The sequence below is a fragment of the Rhinopithecus bieti genome, unplaced genomic scaffold, assembly GCF_001698545.2.
Source record: "Rhinopithecus bieti isolate Rb0 unplaced genomic scaffold, ASM169854v2 scaffold_78508, whole genome shotgun sequence".
In the NCBI taxonomy this organism is placed as follows: domain Eukaryota; kingdom Metazoa; phylum Chordata; class Mammalia; order Primates; family Cercopithecidae; genus Rhinopithecus; species Rhinopithecus bieti.
The window spans coordinates 139,666-160,128 of record NW_016829854.1 but is presented as its reverse complement, the minus strand read 5'-3'; positions in this window follow the sequence as shown (position 1 = coordinate 160,128).

Here is a 20,463-nt window from a genome sequence, read left to right as displayed (position 1 = left end):
TGCTGCCAGGATCCTCTCTCTGCATCTCCTTTCTGCTTTTATTTGCTTAGTCTTCATTCTCTTTCACAGAAAACCAGGCTTTCTACGAACAGCGGTCCTCGGGAACTGGGTTAACATGTTATGGTTTGCTGCAGGAACCTAGAAGCTCCCAGATCTGTGAACTTCCTTGGCTCAAGTTGGTCAGGGGAGCCTTGAAGGGTGTCTAATTCTACTCTCAAAGTCCTCTGGGGTGGGTGGTGAGGCTTCTGTTACACAGGCTGAATCTGAGGTCAGTGAGGATTTCCATAATCTCAGACCAAGCCATAAGATGTTAAATGTCAGGCCGGGTGCGGTGGCTCACACCTGTAATCCCAGCACTCTGGGAGGCCAAGGTGGATGGATCACCTGAGGTCAGGAGTTCAAGACCAGCCTGGCCAACCTGGTGAAACCCCATCTCCACTAAAAATACAAAAAATTAGCCAGGTGTGGTGGTGCATGCCTGTAATCCCAGCTACTCAGGAGGCTGAGGCAGGAGAATCACTTGAACCCAGGAGGCAGAGGTTGCAGTGAGCCAAGATTGCGCCATTGCACTCCAGCCTGGGCAACAAGAGTGAAACTCTGTCAAAAAAAAAAAAAAAAAAAAAAAAAGAGACATCGAATGTCATGAGATGAACCTCAGGGTCATAGAATGAATGCTAGCCTCACAGTGTATCTGGGTGAAAATGTTATTGTCCTGATACTGGTATTTTTCCTAGGGAGGGGACTGTATATATATATATGTACATTACAGGAAGATACCATGGCAACCTGCTTGAGGAAAATGTGAGCCCTAAGCACCCTGGCTGGCAGGGCTGAAATGGCAAATCTGCTTTGCATTAGAAGTGAGCAGGAATTTGTGGGAGGCAGAGAAGTGGCAGACAGAAATATAAGGGAGCAGCGGCTGGGTGCAGTGGCCCATACCTGTAATCTCAGCACTTTGGGAAGCTGAGGAGGGAAGATCACTTGAGGCCAGGACTTCAAGACCAGCCTGGGCAACATAGACTCTGTCTCTACCGAAAAAACAAAACCCCCAAAAAACAAAAATTAACCGAGTGTGGTGGCACATGTCTGTAGCTACTCAAGAGGCTGAGGTGGGAGGATCATTGAGCCCAGGAGGTTGAGGCTGCGGTGAGCTGTGATTGTATCACTGCACTCCCAGGCGGACAGAGGGAGACCCTGTCTCAAAAAAGAAAAAATAAAATAAAATAAAATAAAGAAAAGAAAAGAAATGGAGGGGAGGATGTGGAAGGAGAGGAGCCAGTGAGATGGATGGCATGAGGCTGGGACACCGGTAGAGACAGGGGGAAACATCCCAGTAGGAGGGTGGCCAAGCACCTTGTTTGTGGGGCTCTGATGTGAGCACCTCTGTTGTCTTGCATCTTCAGGACAGTTTTCTATATGGACAGGGTGCTCTGGTGGGTGGTGCTGTGTATTTCTCAGGGATTTCCCCATCCTGCTCAAACACTGAGGAGAAAGGATCTTGGAATCAGGAGACACCACGGGGACTCCGGCTGCTAAGTGGGAAATGGATTGGCCAGGACAAGAGAGTAAAAGTGAATAAATAGACTAAAGAAGTGATGTTGGTGGCTTTGACTGGGGGTGGGGGGCAATGGAGACAAAGAGAGGTGGACAGGATTAAGATAGATCTAGGATATTTCCAATTTAGGATTGTGTTTAGGAAATAGGATGAAAAGGACTCCCTGATGGGACGTGAGGGAGGAGGAAGTGTGAAGACTGTGTCCTGGGTTTCTGAGCTGACCTACTGCATGATGGACGTGCCAGGACCTGAGATGGCAAAGATGGGTGGGGTGGAGGCACCCGTCCCTGTCTCCACCTGGAGTTGTTTCTTTTTTTCTTTTTTTCTTTCTTTCTTTCTTTTCTTTTTTTTTTTTTGAGATGGTGTCTTGCTCTGTCACCCAGGCTGGACTGCAGTGGCGCAATCTCAGCTCACTGCAACCTCCGCCTCCTGGGCTCAAGCGATTCTCCTGCCTCAGCCTCTCTAGCTGAGACTATAGATGCGCGCCACCATGCCCAGCTAACTTTTTTTTGTTTGTTTTTAGTAGAGACAGGGTTTTACCATGTTGCCCAGGCTGGTCTCGAACTCCTGACCTCAAATGATCCACCCGCCTCAGCCTCCCAAAGTGCTGGAATTACAGATGTGAGCCACCGCACTGTTAAGCCACCGCGGAGTTCTTTGGGAGGCTGCAGCTCCCCTTGCTCAAGTACCCTCTCCTGCCAGCAGAGGGCAGCATAAGCCAGTTAACACACAGCCCCCGCGAAGTGGCTGGGTTCTGGAGGGAGGACACTGGGATGGAGGGCTACCACCTGGCTTATGGGGAGGCAGCAGGCCTGCTCTGAGGCTCAAATGCAGTCTTTGACTTTAAGGCCAATTCCAGTCACAGAAATATGGGGCTGTTCATATCTAAGGCAGCTGGCCAATCCAAGCCAGCCCATCTCTCCTGGGCTCATCAGCTTCTTAATTTGTCTCCTGGAGTCCCCTGCACATCGAATCTCTTTGCTTGAAACCCTTCAATGACTCCCCGGTGCCCCTGCCCTCAAGATAACTTCATGCTCTTCACCATGGCCTTGTCGTCCAGCTCATTCATTGCACGTCTCCTTTTGCGATCCAAGCTCTTTTCTGCCTCAGACCCTTTGTATAGGTGTCCCCTGCCTGGTCTTCTCGCTCCCTGCCTTTATTTATTTATTTTTAAAATTATTGTTATTATTAAGGTAGCTCTTTCTTATGGGTCCTAGCTTCAAACTCACCTTCCACCCAGGCTGGAGTGCAGTGGCACGATCTTGCTCATTGCAACCTCCACCTCCCAGGTTCAAGCGATTCTCCTGCTTCAGCCTCTTGAGTAGCTGGGACTACAGGCACCCACCATCACGCTCACCTAATTTTTGTATTCTTGGTAGAGATGGGGTCTCACTATGTTGCCCAGGCTGGTCTCAAACTTCTGGGCTCAAGCGATCCTCCCGCCTCAGCCTCCCAACGTGCTGGGATTATAGGCATGAGCCACTACACCCAGCCCCTGACCACTTTTCTGTCTTTATCTGAGTTACTTAAAAGGCAAACAAACCCTCGCAGCACATAGCATTTACGTGCCAGGGTGACTGGATATATTATTAATACTTTGCATCTTTCTCTCTCTGTTTGTCCCTCCCCTTTCTGTGCTCTCTTGCCTAGGGGAGCTTTGGTTCTAGGGCCCAAAGCAAAAGCTGCTTCCAAGACTCTTTTCTTTTTGGACTCCGCTTTCTACAAGCTTCAACATTGTAGAGCAGATACCATAAATCGTCAGTTTTATGGGCCCAGTCTTGCTCATGGATGTGTTTTCTATGACTTTTGCCAAGGTTTAAAAACTGGCTTTAGTTGGGCATGGTGGTGTGTGCCTACAGTTCCAGCTACTTGGGAGGCTGAAGTGAGAGAATCTCTTGAACCCAGGAGTTTGAGACCAGCCTGGGCAACGTAGCAAGACCTTGTTTCTCTACAAAACATTAAAAAAAAAAAAAAAAATAGCCAGGCTTGGCGGCATGTACCTGTATTACCAGCTACTCAGGAGACTGAGGCGGGAGCATCGCTTGAGCCTGGGAGTTTGAGGCTGTGGTGAACTATGATCATGCTACTAGATTCCAGCCTGTGCAACAGAAAGAGATATCGTCTCTAAAAAACAAAACAAAGCAAAACAAAAACAAAAATCTGGGTTTACTTAGTTACCATAGTTAAAAAATGGAGCAGTTTCAGAATAAAAATGTGGATAGTTGCCTTCTTTTGAACATTTAGTAGGTCTGGCAGTCTTGGCCCTGTATTTTCCTGTGATGGGTGCTAATGTTTACTGAGTAACTACTAATGTCAGTCACTGTCCTAAGTGCTTTCTCACATGAAGCTGCCGTACCTACCGGTACAAGTTTTGTTTTTTTTTGGGGGGTACGGAGTCTCACTCTGTCACCCAGGCTGGAGTGCAATGGCGTGATCTCGGGTCACTGGAACTTCTGCCTCCTGAGTTTAAGCGATTCTCCTGCTTCAGCCTCCAGAGTAGCTGGGATTACAGGAATGTGCCACCACGACTGGCTAATTTTTGTATTTTTTCTTTTTGAGACAGAGTCTTGCTCTGTCATCCAGGCTGGAGTGCAGTGGCACGATCTTGGCTCACTGCAAGCTCCACCTCCCGGGTTCACGCCATTCTCCTGCCTCAGCCTCCCCAGCAGCTGGGACTACAGGTGCACGCCGCCACACCTGGTTAATTTTTTAGTATTTTCAGTAGAGATGGGGTTTCACTGTGTTAGCCAGGATGGTCTTGATCTCCTGACCTTGTGATCTGCCTGCCTCGGCCTCCCAAAGTGCTGGGATTGCAGGCGTGAGCCACCACGCCCAGCCTAATTTTTGTATTTTCTGTAGAGATAGGATTTCACCACGTTGGCCAGGCTGGTCTCGAACCCCTGACCTCAGGTGATCTGCCTGCCTTGGCCTCCCAAAGTGCTGGGATTACAGGCATGAGCCATTGTGGCCGGCCACAAGTATTCTTTTTCATAGTTTAGGAAACAAGTACAGAGAGGTTAAGTGACTTGCCTAAGGACTCACAGACAGCAAAGAGTGGCACCAGAATTTGAACCTGGGCAGCATAGCTCTAGAATGCAGCCCCCTGACCACTAGGCTACATTACCTGATAAGTTTGGTAAGCTAAGTTGTGCTGACCTTTATTTATGGAAAAAAAAAAAAAACTTTTCTGGGTACAGAGATAATGTCTAACTGTGTTGCCCAGGCTGGTCTTAAACTCCTGGCCTCAAGCCATCTTCCTGCTCCAAAGCCCTGTGATTATAGATGTGAGCTATTATACCTGGCCTATGCTGGCCTTTTTAGGCGAGGCATGTGCTCTAGGTCACCAAGTCTCATACTTTTTTTTGTTGCTACCTGCTTGGCCCCTGGAGACTTGGAGTTTGCAAATGCTTGGTACTCATTGCTTTCGAGGGCAGGAACAGAAGGACAGAAAGGAGGTGTCAGAGGCCATGAAGGTTGGTGGAGTCCAGGATCAGGGAGCTCTCCTACCCCAAGAGGTGGCTAGACCGTGGGGATGGCCAGGTGGTGTGCTTGGAGAGGCTGGATTCAGGCCTGGTGATTCCAGCCTCTAGCAAGACTCCTAGGCCCCTCGCTTGGCTTGGCTTGCAGGGACTGCTGGACTTCAGGGGCTATTGAGGGCTTGGGCACTGTGGTCAGAGGCCTCACGTGGTCCAGTGCTAGGGGAAGTCCCTATCTTCCCTCCTTGTTTCTTCTCATGGAGAGGCTTCAGTAAGGATGGAGATTGAATTTCCATGCAGCTCAGAAGGATGGGAGTAGAGGATAGGAGTAGAATTTGCTTTTTGAGAAAATAAAAAATGAATATATATTGTACACTTGAATTTGGAGGTTAAGATTTAGATCTGATGCAATAATCTGTAATTCTTTTTATTATTATTATTATTATTTTGAGATGGAGTCTTGCTCTGTTGCCCAGGCTGGAGTGTAGTGGTGTGATCTTGGCTTACTGCAACCTCTGCCTCCCAGGTTCAAGCGATTCTCCTGTCTCAGCCCCCTGAGTTGCTGGGATTACAGGTGTGGGCCACTGCACCCAGCCTCTTTTATTATTTTAAAACGTTGTCTTTTTTGGTTTGTCTCTTCTATTAGACTGTGAACTTGAGGGCAGAAATTATGCATGCTGTGTTCACACTGAGCTTCACCCAGTACTTCTACTGTCTAGAGAGTGCCCAGCACATAGTAGATGTTCCGTAATCATTATAATTATAACACACATCCATGGGGTACTGATTTGCCTTCCATGCACTGCACTAAACATTTACAAACTCACTTGATCCTCACACCATCGTATGGGGCAGACATCTCCATCATCCTCATTATACACATGAGGACTGAGGTACAGACAGGCTAAATAACTTGCCCAAGGTCACACAGCTTGGGTTGCATTTAATAAGTATTCATCAAATGAATGGATGAGTGGATGATTTCCTGCAGTGCTCCTTGCTCTCTTTTGCCCGTCAACCTATGCAGCTCCAAACCCTCCATCCCATAGTATCAGAATTGCACAGGTTAGACCCAGGCAGGGGAGTACCTCAGCACCTTTGGTGAGTCTCTGAGGCCCACAGGGCAATGTCCTTAGCCTTGGGACTGGTGACTGATCCCTTTTAATCTTCTCTGGCTTGTCCTTCTAGGCTACTTTCTCTGTGTTTGTTTATTTATTTATATTCTTTTAGATATGGGGGTCTCACTATGTTGCCCAGGCTGGTCTCGAACTCCTGAGCTCAAGTGAGCCTTCTGCCTTGGCCTCCCAAAGTGCTGGGATTATAGGCCCTACTTTCTCTTTATCCTTACACTTCAACACACTAAGTACTCACAGGTTCCCTAGATTCTTTTCAGCCTCCCTGTTTTTGCTCAAGATCTTCCCTGTGCCTGGGACATCCTTCCAATCCTGAGATTCCATTTTTCCCAAAGGAGATAGCAGGAAGGTAGGCCAGTTCTTTAAAACATGGCCATTCCTTGTTTGGTTATACTGAAACACTAGATTGCGTCTGGTCTCTGGCAGTCTTCTGATGGTGGTGGTGGTGGTGATTGTAGAACAGTATCCTCATCTCCTTGTCTTCTGTGGGGATACTGAGTCCGAGAGAGGAAAAGGGACTTGATAAAAACAAACCAGTGGATCAGACTCGGAGCAGGGCAGCAACTTCTGCCTTTACACAGTGGATGGGCCCGACCACCCAAAAAGAGATACTCAGTTCTGAGCATACAGCTTGAAATTCCACCATTGGAGATTATTTCCTTTGGAGGGCAAAGGATGTTGAAGGCTCTTTGGTCTTCAGGGAGCCTCAGCCAATGTTGCAAACCCCTGTGATGAATCCTACACAAAGCTCATGTCAGCCTGTTCCCAGGAGGATTGGCTGGCTGACAGGCAGCCAAGGGTGAGATGCCGTGGGAAGGAGATCCTGACTGAGGGCTGTAGGAATGTGGGAAGCACCAAAGCAGGCAGAAAAATGGGGATGGATGGAGGAGGGGTAGTGTCAGCTGTAGAGAGGGTGGGGCTGCTGTGAGAGCCTTGGGTGGGGGACTCAGGAAGCTTGGTTTCACTGCCAGCTTGCTGTGTGATGTTGGGCAAGTCTCTTTCCTATTCGGAGCTCTGATCTGGGTCGGTGCTATGGAACAGACTTGCTTCTGGGTTTATCTTAAGGCTCTTGGGTGTCAGAAAGTTGGTGCCCTGGGGTGGTGGTTGCTATGGCAACTATCTCTAAGGAGACAATGACCAAGGAGACTGTAGCCATGACTATGGTTACCAGGTAAAGAGCCAAATGATTGGCTCTCGGTTCTTCCTTGAGACAGGTTCCTCCCCATCACTTCCTTCCATTACCTGCTCAAGGTCAGTGTGTGGGGGGCCAGATAAACTGACACCTAAAGGAAGTGTCAGGAGTCAGGGACCTGCGTTCTAATGCCTTGTTTTACACTGCCAGGCTGTGTGACCTTGGGCAAGTCTCTGCTTTTCCTTGGGCATTAGTTTCCTCATCTGAAAGATGAAGAGACTGCACAGGGCCTCTTCACCTCTAAATTTCTACCATTTGCTTTTAAACAGGAGACAAAGTTGTGATCCAAAGGGTTGTTTCCAGGAGTGATATGAAAAGTATTAATAATGGTTGTGACCATCACTTACTGATGATCCACACAGTGCTGGGTGGCCCTGCCGTGGAAGGGGTACTACCCCTTTAATGGCTGTTAAGGGAAGGGCCCTGGAGGGTTCCAAAGGAAGGCCTGGATGGTCGGTTATGCCTGGTACTTGGAGGACACTCAGGGCAGGGGTTATTACCAACTATTAGGAATGCATTTAAATATTTTAACAATTAGTATGCCCATACCTTTGCATACTGAATAAGAGCCTTGGTTGTATCCACAATGGTGGAATTATGGGCATTGTGAGTAGCAAGAGGAGATTTACCAGGCAGAGGGACCACACTGATGTCATAGAGATCAGGATGCATTTGATGTGGCTGATGGCTCTCAGATTTTGACCAGCCCTGGTGAAGATCTCTGAGAATAGGATCAATCCTTCTTCCTGGCCACCGCACCCTCCCTGAGTCAGCTGTGCACATCCCCAGAGAGTTGAGTTTGCCAGCATCTCCATTCCAGGAGTGACTGATGTCCAGATACATGGGCAGGGCACAGCAGGGGTTGGCAGAGCCAGGGAGCCCAAGGAGGAAGCAGGGAGCTCGGGGAATGCCTGCCCCTCTTCTCCCAGGAGACCTGGTCCTGGACAGATGCCAGATCCTCATCCTCCCGGATCTGCCCTTCCCGCTCCTTCACCCACCACGGTCCCAGCAGTCCCCTCCCCCTGGCCTCTCCCAGCAGGACATTGCAGACAGTTTCTCCGGATGGACGCGGCTGCGCCTCCTCCCTGCACACTTTCCATTCCCAGCCCTGAGCCTCGGCCAGGGTTCCTCAGGAAAATTGGCTGAAAGAGACATTTTCCATGCTCTTGCCTCCTCTGCTGGGTGGCTGTCCCTGCCTCCACTCTCTCCAGTGTCTTCTCCAGCTGGTCACCCAGACCCAGAAGGAAGGGGGATATTTCTTCAAATGGCTGCTTCTCACTCACCACTTCATTCCATGTGTCGTTTCATCTCCCTGGGCCTCAGTTTCCTGATCTGTCAAATAAGCCAGCTACCCTGGGAAGCAGGCTTAGTTAGAAGTTGGACATTTCTGATTTAATCCTTAGCGCTGTTCTTTACTAACTCTGTGACTTTGGACAAGCTACTTAACATCTTTGAGTCTTAGTTATCTTTTATCTGTAGAATAGTGTTATCTCTTACTGTTGTGAGGATTAATGAAATAACCTGGGAAAAGGGCTTAAAACTCAGTGCTCTGCACCTGTCAAGTGCCCAGTGAATGGCTACTAAAAAATTTAGTTGTTATTAATGCCTGCTAGGTGCTAGGTGCTAGGTGCTAGGTGCTAGGTGCTAGGTGCTAGGTGCTGGGAGAGGTGCTTTACACACCCAGTTTCTAATCTATATAACACCTGTGCAAAGTGCTTGTCATCCTCCTTTGTAAAACTGACTGTCCAAAAGTTCAGAGAGGCCAAATTACTTGCCCAAGATCACAGAGCTGGCAAATGGCTGAGCCAGAGGGATTCAAATTTAGACCTGGCTGATGCCAGATTTCCTGTTCTGGAATCAGGACTCTGGGCTGATACCAAGAGTATCAGTAACTGGATACCAAGGCTCTGGTAATGGAATAAAGCACACTCCTCTACCCCCGGCAGAGAATAAAGAATGAAATAGTCTAGGCTCAGAATTTAATGCAGCCCTTAAAAGCTGTAATTGCAAAGCTTCACTGTGGTTTTGGGCAGCTAAAGGGCACAGTCATTGAGCAGAATACAGCTCAACTTTGTTATAATTAGGGAAATGCAAAATAAGCAATGAGACACCTTCCTTCCTACTTTCTCTCATCTTGTCCCCAGTCGAAGGTCAAATGAGAAGAGACTGGTAGTATCTCATGTGGGTCATAAAGCAGGGAATTTGGCACGATTCATCTGAATATAAACACAACAGCCCCTTTGGAGGGTAATTTGGCAGCGTCTGTCAAAAGGTAGAATGTATGTGCCCTTTGACTAGTAAATTTGAATTTGGTAATCTCTTCTATACATGTGAAAATATTCAGTGTCACACTGTTATGAAGGGCAAAACATTTGCACAAACCTTACATGCCCTTCAATGGGTGAAATATGTCATGGTACATTCATACTGTAGAAAAGTGTTACAGCCACAAAAAGCAAAAAGGTAAAGGACAAATCGACTGACTGGAAGGAGAAACAGACACATACAACACTCCTTTCTCAGTAATTGATAAAACAAGTAGGCACAAAATCACTAAGTATAGAGAAGACTTGAACAGCATTATCAACCTCTTTGACCTAACTGGTATTTAGAACATTATGCCCAACAATGGCAGAATACATAGTATTTTCAGGTGCACATGAAACATGCATTGAGATGGACCATATGTTGAATTAGTAAACAAGTCTCAGATTTGCAACGGAAATAAACAGAGAACCCCCAAATATTTTGAAATTAACATACTTCGGAATAACCTATGGGCTTAAGAAAAAATCACAGGGGAAATTAGAAAATGTTTTGAACTGAATGATAATGAAAAGCACAACATACCAACATTTGTGGGATGCATCTAGAACAGTGCTTGGAAGGCAATTTATAGCTTTTAATGCTTAATTGGAAAATAAGAAAGTCCTCAAATAAATGATTGGGTTTTCTATCTGAAGAAGATAGAAAAATAAGGACAATATAACCCCCAAAATAACAAGGGAAATGTATAAGAATAAGGCATGGATAGAAAGCCAGTACACATTGAGTGAAAAAAGCATATTAACCAATATGTACGGCATTGTAGCAGAGATTACTGGTTGTCCCTTGATTGCTGGTTGTCTCTCAACTTCTTTCCTTCTTCTTTTTTTTTTTTCTGCCTTGTCCCTCAATGTCTATTTCCTCCTTCCATAAACACAGAATCCCTGATTTCGAGCTGGTATGTGGCTATTTAGAATACAATACATTTCCTGGATGGGCACAGTGGCTCACGCCTATAATCCCAGCACTTTGGGAGGCTGAGGCGGGTGGATCACTGAGGCCACGAGTTTGAGACCAGCCTGGCCAACATGGTGAAATCCCATCTCTACTAAAAATACAAAAATTAGCTGGGCGTGGTGGTGCCTGCTTGTAGTCCCAGCTACTCGGGAGGCTGAGGCAGGAGAATCACTTGAACCTGGGAGGCAGAAGTCGCAGTAAGCAGAGATCATGTCACTGCACTCCAGCCTGGGCGACAGATTGAACCTCCATCTCAAAACAAAACAAAACAAACAAACAAATCACAAAAACATTTCCTAAACTCCCATGCAATTAAGTGAGGCCATTTGACTATGCTCTGGCCAATGTGATGTAAGCAGAGGTGTGCGTCTTCTGAAAGGCTGTGCCTTTTTTGACTCCTTACCATTTCCTGCTGGCTGGAATGTGAATATGATGGCTGCCGCTTGAGCAACATATTGTGTTGAAGATGAGAGAACCACAAGATAGAGAAGCAGGCACAGTTCCTGCCTCATGGAATGCCATGCCTGCCTTGGACTGCCTGTTTGTGGACTTCATTTATTTGAGAGAGAAGTGCCCTTCTGTCTGTTTCTATCACTGCTATTTTGGATTTGCAATGGAATTCAGTCTTAATGCATATCGCTATAATCCTATTTATGTGAAAAAGGAAACAAACTTATACATGCATATCAGATTGACGATTTAGACTTTGGCACAGAAATCCCCACGATAATTTTTTTTCTTTTTTTAATTTTGAGACAGAATCTCGTTCTGTTCCCCAGGTTGGAGTGCAGTGGTGTGATCTTGGCTCACTGCAATCTCCACCTCCTGGCTCAAGCACTTTGTCTCAGTCTCTCAAATAGCTGGGACTACAGATGCATGACACCATGCCTGGCTAATTTTTGTATTTTTAGTTGAGATGGAGTTTTGCCATGTTGGTCAGGCTGGTCTCGAACTCCTGTCCTCAGGTGATCCACCCACCTCGGCCTCCCAAAGTGCTGGGATTACAGGCGTGAGTCACCATGCCCAGTCCAGAAATCCCCCAAGAAAACAGTAAGTCTAGAAATGGGGAAGCACCAAGGTTGGTGTTCAGAGGTTTGACTTCATCAGCAAGGGTTCAGGTACTCCCCATCTTTCTGCCTTGCCATCCTCTGACTAGATCTCATCATAATTGCAAGATGGTGTCCACAGTTCCAGTTATTACATTCATACACTCCAGGGACCAGTCAAAGAAAAGAGACTGGTCTCTTCCTGCTGCAGCTCTTTTATTTATTTATTTATTAAGCTCTTTTCTAAGAGCAAAGAAGCTTTTCCTACAAACCTTCAGCTAACTTTTCATCACACTTCATTGGCCATAGCTGGACTGTAGGTCCCCCTTTAATCTCTGGCTTATAGCAATCAGGATTTATTCTTGATTCCATAGATAAGAGGAGAACAACAGAGCAAAACTGTAATTCTGATTGTGCGGAAGAAAGAAAAGTGGCCAATTATCTTCTACAACGTGTATATAAGTGGAATGAAAAATATCCAGAAGGATATATCCCAAACTGTTAATGGTGAGTACCTCCAGGGAGCGCAGTGGGACTGGGAGGAGGATGGACAGAGTTCTGTGGCAAATACCAAAGTTGTCTGTCTTATATCCTTCACCCACTTCTCCCTCATTCATAGAAGCCATCTTGTTTGGGGTAGCAAGAGGCAAAGGAAAATTTCTGGTAGAACAATTTCCTCCTTGATAAAAATAAAACCTATTTCTGAACTTTTCCCTTTTATTTTAATTTTTTTGGAGACAGGGTCTTCCTCTGTCACACAGGCTGGAGTGCAGTGGTGCGATCATGGCTCACTGAAGCCTTGAACTTGAGGGCTCAGGGGATCCTCCCGCCTCAGCCTCCCAAGTCGCTGGAACTACAGGTGTGGCCACCACACCTGGCTAATTCTTGTAATTTTTGTAGCGATGGGGTTTCACCATGCTGCCCAGGCTGCTCTTGAATTCCCGGGCTCGAGAGATCCACTGGTGTTGGCCTCTCAAAGTAAAGGGATCACAGACAAGAGCCAGCTGTATCCTTTGGGCAAAGCTTGTTCTTCGTGCTTCTTTTTTTTTTTTTTGAGGACATTGAGTATCTGGCTCTGGTCTGGCCGCAGGCTGATGCAGTTGGTCCGCTCTCAGCTCACTGCAAGCCCGCCTGTCCCGTGGTTTCACCGGTGCCAATTTTCTGCTCTGTCTCAGCCTCTCCCGATGTTAGTCTGGGACTATTCAAGGCGAGCCGCCGTCTGTCGCCCGGGTCTAGTTTTTTGCGTGATTTCTTAGTTTAAGAGATTCGGGTTTCACCGGTATTTAGTGCCAGTGATTGGTCTTCGATCTGTCCTGACCTTCATGATCTCGCCCTGTTCTCGGCCCTCTCCATTTAGTGCCTGGTATTTATCCATTGTCTTTTGATCTCACTCTTTGCTTGTTTTTTCTTCTCTTTTGTTTTTCCTTGTTCTCTCTTCTTTTTTTTTTAAAGTAGAGTCTCGCTCGCTCTGTTGCCCAGGCTGGAGTGCAGTGGCAAAATCTCGGCTCACTGCAACCTCCACCTCCTGGGTTCAAGCAATTCTCCTGCCTCAGCTTCCCAAGTAGCTGGGATTACAGGTGCCTGCCACCATGACTAGCTAATTTTTTGTATTTTTAGTAGAGATGGAGTTTCACCATGCTGGCCAGGCTGGTCTCGAACTCCTGACCTCGTGATCCACCTGCCTCAGCCTCCCAAAGTGCTGAGATTATAGGAGTGAGCCCCTGTGCCCGGCCCAAACTGTTCTTTATAATTATGTACTAACTGCATGGAGCTAGGGGTGACCTTGTGGACTAGGGGATGGCTAAGAGTACATTTCTTTATCACTATTTGGATTTAGACCAGAGGTTATAAACTGCTAGCCTCTGGTCAGAATTTGGTTAGTAGACATGTTTTGCTTATTCTGCCAGGGTTTTAGTTATTTATTTGACAGAGTCTTGCTCTGTTGCACAGGCTGGAGTGCAGTGGCGCAATCTCGGCTCAGTGCAGCTTCTGCCTTCCGGGTTCAAGTGATTCTCCTGCCTCAATCTCCTGAGTAGCTGGGACCACAGGTGCACACCACCACTTCTGGTTAATTTTTGTATTTTTAGTAGAGATGGGGTTTCACCATGTTGGCCAGGCTGGTATCGAACTCCTGACCTCGAATGATCCGCCCACGTCGGCCTCCCAAAGTGTTGGGATTACAGGTGTGAAACACCGTGCCCGGTCACCAGGGTTTAAAAAAAAATCACAATTAGGCCAGGTGCGGTAGCTCATGCTTGTAATCCCAGCACTTTGGGAGGTCAAGGCGGGTGGATCACAAGGTCAGGAGTTCAAGACCAGCCTGGCCAAGATGGTGAAAACCCATCTCTAGCAAAAAAAAAAAAAATTAGCAGGGCACAGTGGCAGGCATCTGTAATCCCAGCTACTTAGGAGGCTGAGGCAGGAGAATCGATTAAATCCGGGGGGCAGAGGTTGCAGTGAGCCAAGATCGCGCCACCGCACTCCAGTCTGGGTAACAGAGTTAGACTCCATCTCAAAAAAACAAATGGACAAACAAACAAAACACAAAATGACAATTAGCAATAATTTTTTAAGAATTAGGGCTGGGTGGCCAGGTGTGGTGGCTCATGCCTGTAATCCCAGCACTTTGGGAGGCCGAGGCAGGCGGATCACCTGAGGTCGGGAATTCGAGACCAGCCTGACCAACATGAAGAAATCCCATCTCTAATAAAAATACAAAAAATTAGCCGGGTGTGGTGGTACATGCCTGTAGTCCCAGCTACTCGGGAGGCTGAGGTAAGAAAATTGCTTGAATCTGGGAGGTAGAGGTTGCAGTGAGCAGAGATCGCACCATTGCACTCCAGTCTGGGCAACAAGAGTGAATCTCTGTCTCCAGAAAAAAAAAAAAAAAGAAAGAAAGAAAGAAAGAATTAGGGCTGGGTGAGAGGCTCACGCTTGTAATCTCAGTACTTTGGGAAGCCAAAACAGGAGGATCATTTGAGTCCAGGAGTTTGAAGCCAGCCTGAGCAACTCTGACTGTACAAAAAAAAAAAAAAAAAAAAATTAGCTGGGCCTGGTGGTGCATGCCTGTGGCCCAGCTACTTGGGAGGCTGACGCAGGCGGATCTCCTGAGCCTGGGAGGTTGAGGCTGCAGTGAACTGTGATCGCACCACTGCACTCTAGCCTGGGCAACAGAGTGAGACCCTGTCTCAAGACAAAACGATTGGGATACCTCACAGAAAGGCTTTCTGCCTTCCTTAGAAAAACTGACATGTGGTATCTGGCAACACTGGGTTCATATTCTAACAGCAGTCACAGGCAGCTTAGTTCCTATCCTCCCTTTAGGCAAGGCAGCTGATTCCAGTTTGCTACAGACCTTGATGCTCCCTAATGTCTTCTACCCAGTCAACTTCACTGACTTATATTATCGGTCTGACTCTGTGAGCATTTGAGTTAGTGAATCCTGGTTTCAGTTTTGGAATTAATGTGTATGCATGTGTGTGTGTGTGTGTGTGTGTGTGTGTGTGTATGTAAGACTCAAAAATTGCTTTCCAGACAATCTTTTTTTTTTTTTTTTTTTTGAAACATTGTCTTGCTCTGTTGCTCAGGCTGGAGTGCAGTGGTGCAATCTTGGCTCATTGCAACCTCTGCCTCCTTGGTTCAAGGGATTCTCCTGCCTCAGCCTCCCAAGTAGCTGGTATTACAGGCGCACGCCACCATGTCTGGCACTTTTTTGTTTTTGTTTTTTTGTATTTTTAGTAGAGACAGGGTTTCACCATGTTGGCCAGGCTGGTCTTGAACTCCTGACCTCAGGCAATCCGCCCACTTTGGCCTCCCAAAGTTTCATTCAGACAATTCTGTGAAAAGGCACCTATCCTCGTTCACAGAGTTGGGCAGACCCTGAAGTGGACTGGATTTGGAATGGTCTCACTCTGGACTGTTTTGTAAGACTGGAAAAGCTAAGAGCATGCACCCTTGACTGCCTGACTAGAGCACTTGGGGTGTTAACCCAGCTCTAGCTTTTCTTCTTAGTGTGGCCATGTTGTACTTTATGCAAACCCTGATTAACCTAAGCCACTGATTAGTTTGAAGGTGGCCATGGAACCAGATTCTGGCCAGTGAGAAATGAAGGATATTTGCTAGAGGGCTCTGGAAGAGTTTCCTTTCTGATGAAAGGGACATGCTGAGGAAGAAACAACATTTTTGCTTTGCCTGGACTTGGTCATGTCCACGTTTGATGTCTGAAACTGGGGTGGCCATATTGGGACCCTAAGGGTAGCTACCCCAGGGCAAGCTGAGACCCAGAAGATGGCAGAGTGGAAAGATGGAAAGAGAAACTCTCATATATGTGCTCAAAGAGGCACATCAATGTTCATAGTGCATTGTTTATAGCAGAAAAAAAGTCTATCAACAGGAAGAAAAGATAAATAAATCTTATATGTTCATACAATGGAATACTGTGCAGTGATGAAAAAGAATAGTTACAGTTACAGATTTCAACACAAGGAGTCTCATAAATATAATGTTGAATGTGAAAAATAATAAAGCTGAAGGATACGTATAGTATGATGTTTAAAAGCATCCAATACTTTGCCTTAGCAAACTACATATGTGGGAAAAAGTGTAAAGTAATGCATGGAAGTGCATTACAATTTATTGAGTGTTTACTGTGTGCAAAGCATCATGCTAAGAAATAGCCAACCTGATTGAATTCTCACATCGACCCTTAGTAAGAAATACTACTTTTTTTTTCTTTTTTTTTTTTTTTGAGCTAGAGTCTTGGTCTGTCACCCAGGCTGGAGTGCAGGGACATGGTTTTGGCTCACTGCAACCTCTGCCTCCGGGATTCAAGTGATTCTCCTGCCTCAGCCTCCTGAGCAGCTGGGACCACAGGCACATGCCACCATGCCCAGCTAATTTTTTTTTTTTTTGAGACAGAGTCTCGCTCTGTTGCCCAGGCTGGAGTGCAGTGGCATGATCTCAGCTCACTGCAAGCTCCGCCTCCCAGGTTCACACCATTCTCCTGCCTCAGCCTCCCAAGTAGCTAGGACTACAGGCACCCGCCACCATGCCCGGCTAATTTTTTGTATTTTTGATAGAGACAGGGTTTCACTGTATTAGCCAGGATGATCTCGATCTCCTGACCTCGTGGTCCACCCGCCTCAGCCTCCCAAAGTGTTGGGATTACAGGCGTGAGCCACCGCGCCTGGCCCAATTTTTTTTTTTTTTAATGGAAATGGAGTTTCAACATGTTGGCCAGGCTGGTCTTGAACTCCTGACCTCAGGTGATCCGCCCACCTCGGCCTCCCAAAGTGCTGGGATTACAAGCATGAGCCACTGTGCCTGGCCAAGAAATGCTATTAATATCCCCACTTTCCCGATGAGAAAACTGAGGCCTAGAGAGGGGAAATTACCAATGGCATATGTGGTTCTTTCTTAAGTACTAAAAACCTCATTTAATCCTATGGGATAAGAATGATCACTTCTCATTTCAAAATGAAGGAAAGAAGAACCCAGCTCACAAAGAGATCAAGTGCTTGAGGTGGGATTAAACACAGGTTTCTTCTAGTTCCAAAGCCTGTGCTTTTCCACCAATAAATTGTCACATCCACAACGCATGGGAATGTAAGCCACAACGCACACACGCACATACACACACACCCTAGCCTTGAACTTGAACCATATGGAACTGGGTAAAACCACATGCATTGCTGCACCCAGAGCTCCCATCCCATCATTCGTATTATTTTTAACTGAACCCTGAACTGAACAGAAGGGAACAGTGCTCAAATTGAAACTGAACTTGTATATTTTTTCAAGCTGTTGATCTACAATATTTAAATATTCTGGAGACAGAGACAATTACATAGAGAATTCTACGCTAACCCCTTCACTTTGTATGTTTTGATTTGCCTAAGGTCATAAGCTCATGACAGACCTGAGGAATTCTTAGTCATTACAAAGCAGTTGTAGGTGATTTTTTCACTACTTCTACCCCTCTTTTACCCTCCCTTTCCCTTCGTGGCCAGGGCAGGGACTTGGAAGTTCCTGTACCCACCAGCTGGGATCCTCTCTACATTCTCTACCTTCCTTCAGAGCCCACATCCTTGTCCATGTTTGCTGAATGAAGAAAGGAGGGAGCAGGCCCTATGAGATGTATATTTTCCATCTTCAAGGACAGGGAGCTCCAGCCCGAACCTGATTCCTCCGGGGTCCCTGAGCAGAAGCTTCATTCCTGGGATAAGAAATTGGAACTTTCCACCAAGGCCAATGATCCTCAGTATTTGAGCAGCCTGGCTGGGTGTCTTGGGATCCAGGTGGCCTTTGTCTCATCTGGACCAGGCCAGCACAGTTTGTGGCCCTCCCCACAGCAAGAGGAGGGACTCTGAGGAGGCTTGGGGGCCCCTGGGGAGATATCCATCTTCCCAGAGCTTTATCATTTTTTCCATAACAGTATCCTCCCTTCAAGGTGGAAAGTCCCAGCTGGCAGCTGAGGATGCTGTCAATGTGCTTTTGTTCTCTGTCTTGCCCCTAGCTCAGGCAGCAGGGCTGGAGACAAAGACACCTACCTTTTTATACCAGCCTGTTCCAGGCTTACTGTACAAACAAATGGTGTAACACAGACCACCCCTTAACGGGGTGAGCTAGACCTCCCTGGTTTGAATTCTGGTTCTGCTACTTGCTAACTGTGCAATCTTGGTGGGGTACTGAACTTCTCTGTGCTACAAGTTTCTCCATCTGAAAACTGGGGTGGTGATAATATGATCAGTTTTCAGGATTTAATGATTAATGTATGAAAAACACTTAGGACAGCACCTGGTACACAGTAAGAGTGATGTAACTGCTTGCTGTTTATCACATGACTTTGGACTTGGACAACTCATCTTCTTTCTCTGAGTCTCGGTTTCTCTAATTGTACAACTAGGATGGCAGTTCCTGCCTGCCTCTCCACCACTGATCTGGCCCTTTCTTGCTGTGTAGCCTTGCAGAGATTCTTGGGTTCTCTTGGCCTCTGTGTCCTCATGTATCAAACAGTACCTATTAAGTAGAGGGTTGTGGTGGTGAGCACGTGAGAAAACGTGTACCCAGCATGTAGCATGGGGCCCAACACTAACACAGAGAAAGTTAGCTTTTTTAGTTTTGTTTTGTTTTTATGGACAAGAAAGCACTTTTTTTTTTTTTTTTTTGAGATAGAGTCTTGCTCTGTCGCCTGGGCTGGAGTGCAGTGTCTGGATCTCAGCTCACTGCAAGCTCTGCCTCCCGGGTTTACGCCATTCTCCTGCCTCAGCCTCCTGAGTAGCTGGGACTACAGGTGCCTGCCACCTCGCCTGGCTAGTTTTTTATATTTTTTAGTAGAGACGGGGTTTCACTGTGTTAGCCAGGATGGTCTCGATCTCCTGACCTCGTGATCCGCCCGTCTCGGCCTCCCAAAGTGCTGGGATTACAGGCTTGAGCCACCGCGCCCGGCCGAGAAAGCACTTTTTAAACTACAATAGGCTGAGGGAGAGTGTGGTTTTCTCACATGCTTTCCGAGCCATTCCTTATTCACAGGCACCTAGAATCAGAGAGGACAGGATTGGAAGGGCAACTTTACAGGTAATGGATAATGAATTAATGGATATCTATTAATGGATAATGAATTAATCCATTCAACAAATATTTACTGAGCACCTATTATGAGCCAGGCACTGTTGTCGGTGCTGGGGTCAGAGCAGCACTGAGGGCCCTTCCCTCAAGGAGCTTTCATTCCTGTGGGACAGACAGACAAAAACATGTGAACACATATGCCAGGCAAAGACTCATAAGCAGGTCTTCACAATCTCAGAATATCTTACCCATAACATATCCTGGTTTCTGCAAGGCTTTAAGATAGAATAGCAGGGTGGGACCCAGTGGCTCATGCCTGAAATCTCAGCACCTTGGGATGTTGAGGTGGGAGGATCTCTTGAGCTCAGGAATTTGAGACCATCATGGGCAACACAGCAAAACTTTGTCTCCTCTAAAAAAAAAAAAAAAGAACCCAAAATTAGCTGGGCATAATGGCATGTGCCTGTAGTCCCAGCTACTTGGGGGGCTGAGGTGGGAGGATGGCTTGAGCCTGGGAGGCGGAGGCTGCAGCGAGCTGTGATCGCACCACTGCATTCCAGCCTGAGCAACAGACAGAGTGAGACCCTGTTTAAAAAAAAAAAAAAAGATATGCTAGCAGGAACCCACATTTATTGAATCTTCTTAGACACAGGAAGTGTCTAAAGCATTTTACACAACTTGAATCATTTAATCCTCACATCGATCCTAAATGAAAAATTGTCATGAATTCCGTTTTATAGATGGAGAAACTAAGGCACAGAGAGATGGAGGGGAGCAAGGTTTGAACGCACACCCCCTGGTTCAGGGCAATGCCCTCAATCACCCTGCCATCTTGCTGTGCTGGCTGCATAACTTTCCTTCCCTCAACACCTCCCACCTCCTCATCTTGGTCTGCACTAGTTCTTTCTTCCCTCCCTCTTTCCTCCCCTATCCCGGTCTCAAGTATTTCTTCCACATTCTGAGTGGCCTGGGGTAAGCTTTCTCTCTCTGTCTCTGGCCCTCAGTTTTCCCATCTGAGGCTGGGGGATTGGACTGGATTATCTTCAGGTTTTTCCCTGACTACTCTAATTTTCAGCTCCTTATCAGTTTGTGATTCTTTTATTTGCTGATTTGTTTTCTAGTCTGCCAGCCCACCCTACTGTGAGCTACTGAGCAGTGAGCTCCCTCTTTCTGTTCACCACATCTCCCCGGAGCCTGGCACTGTGCCCGGCAC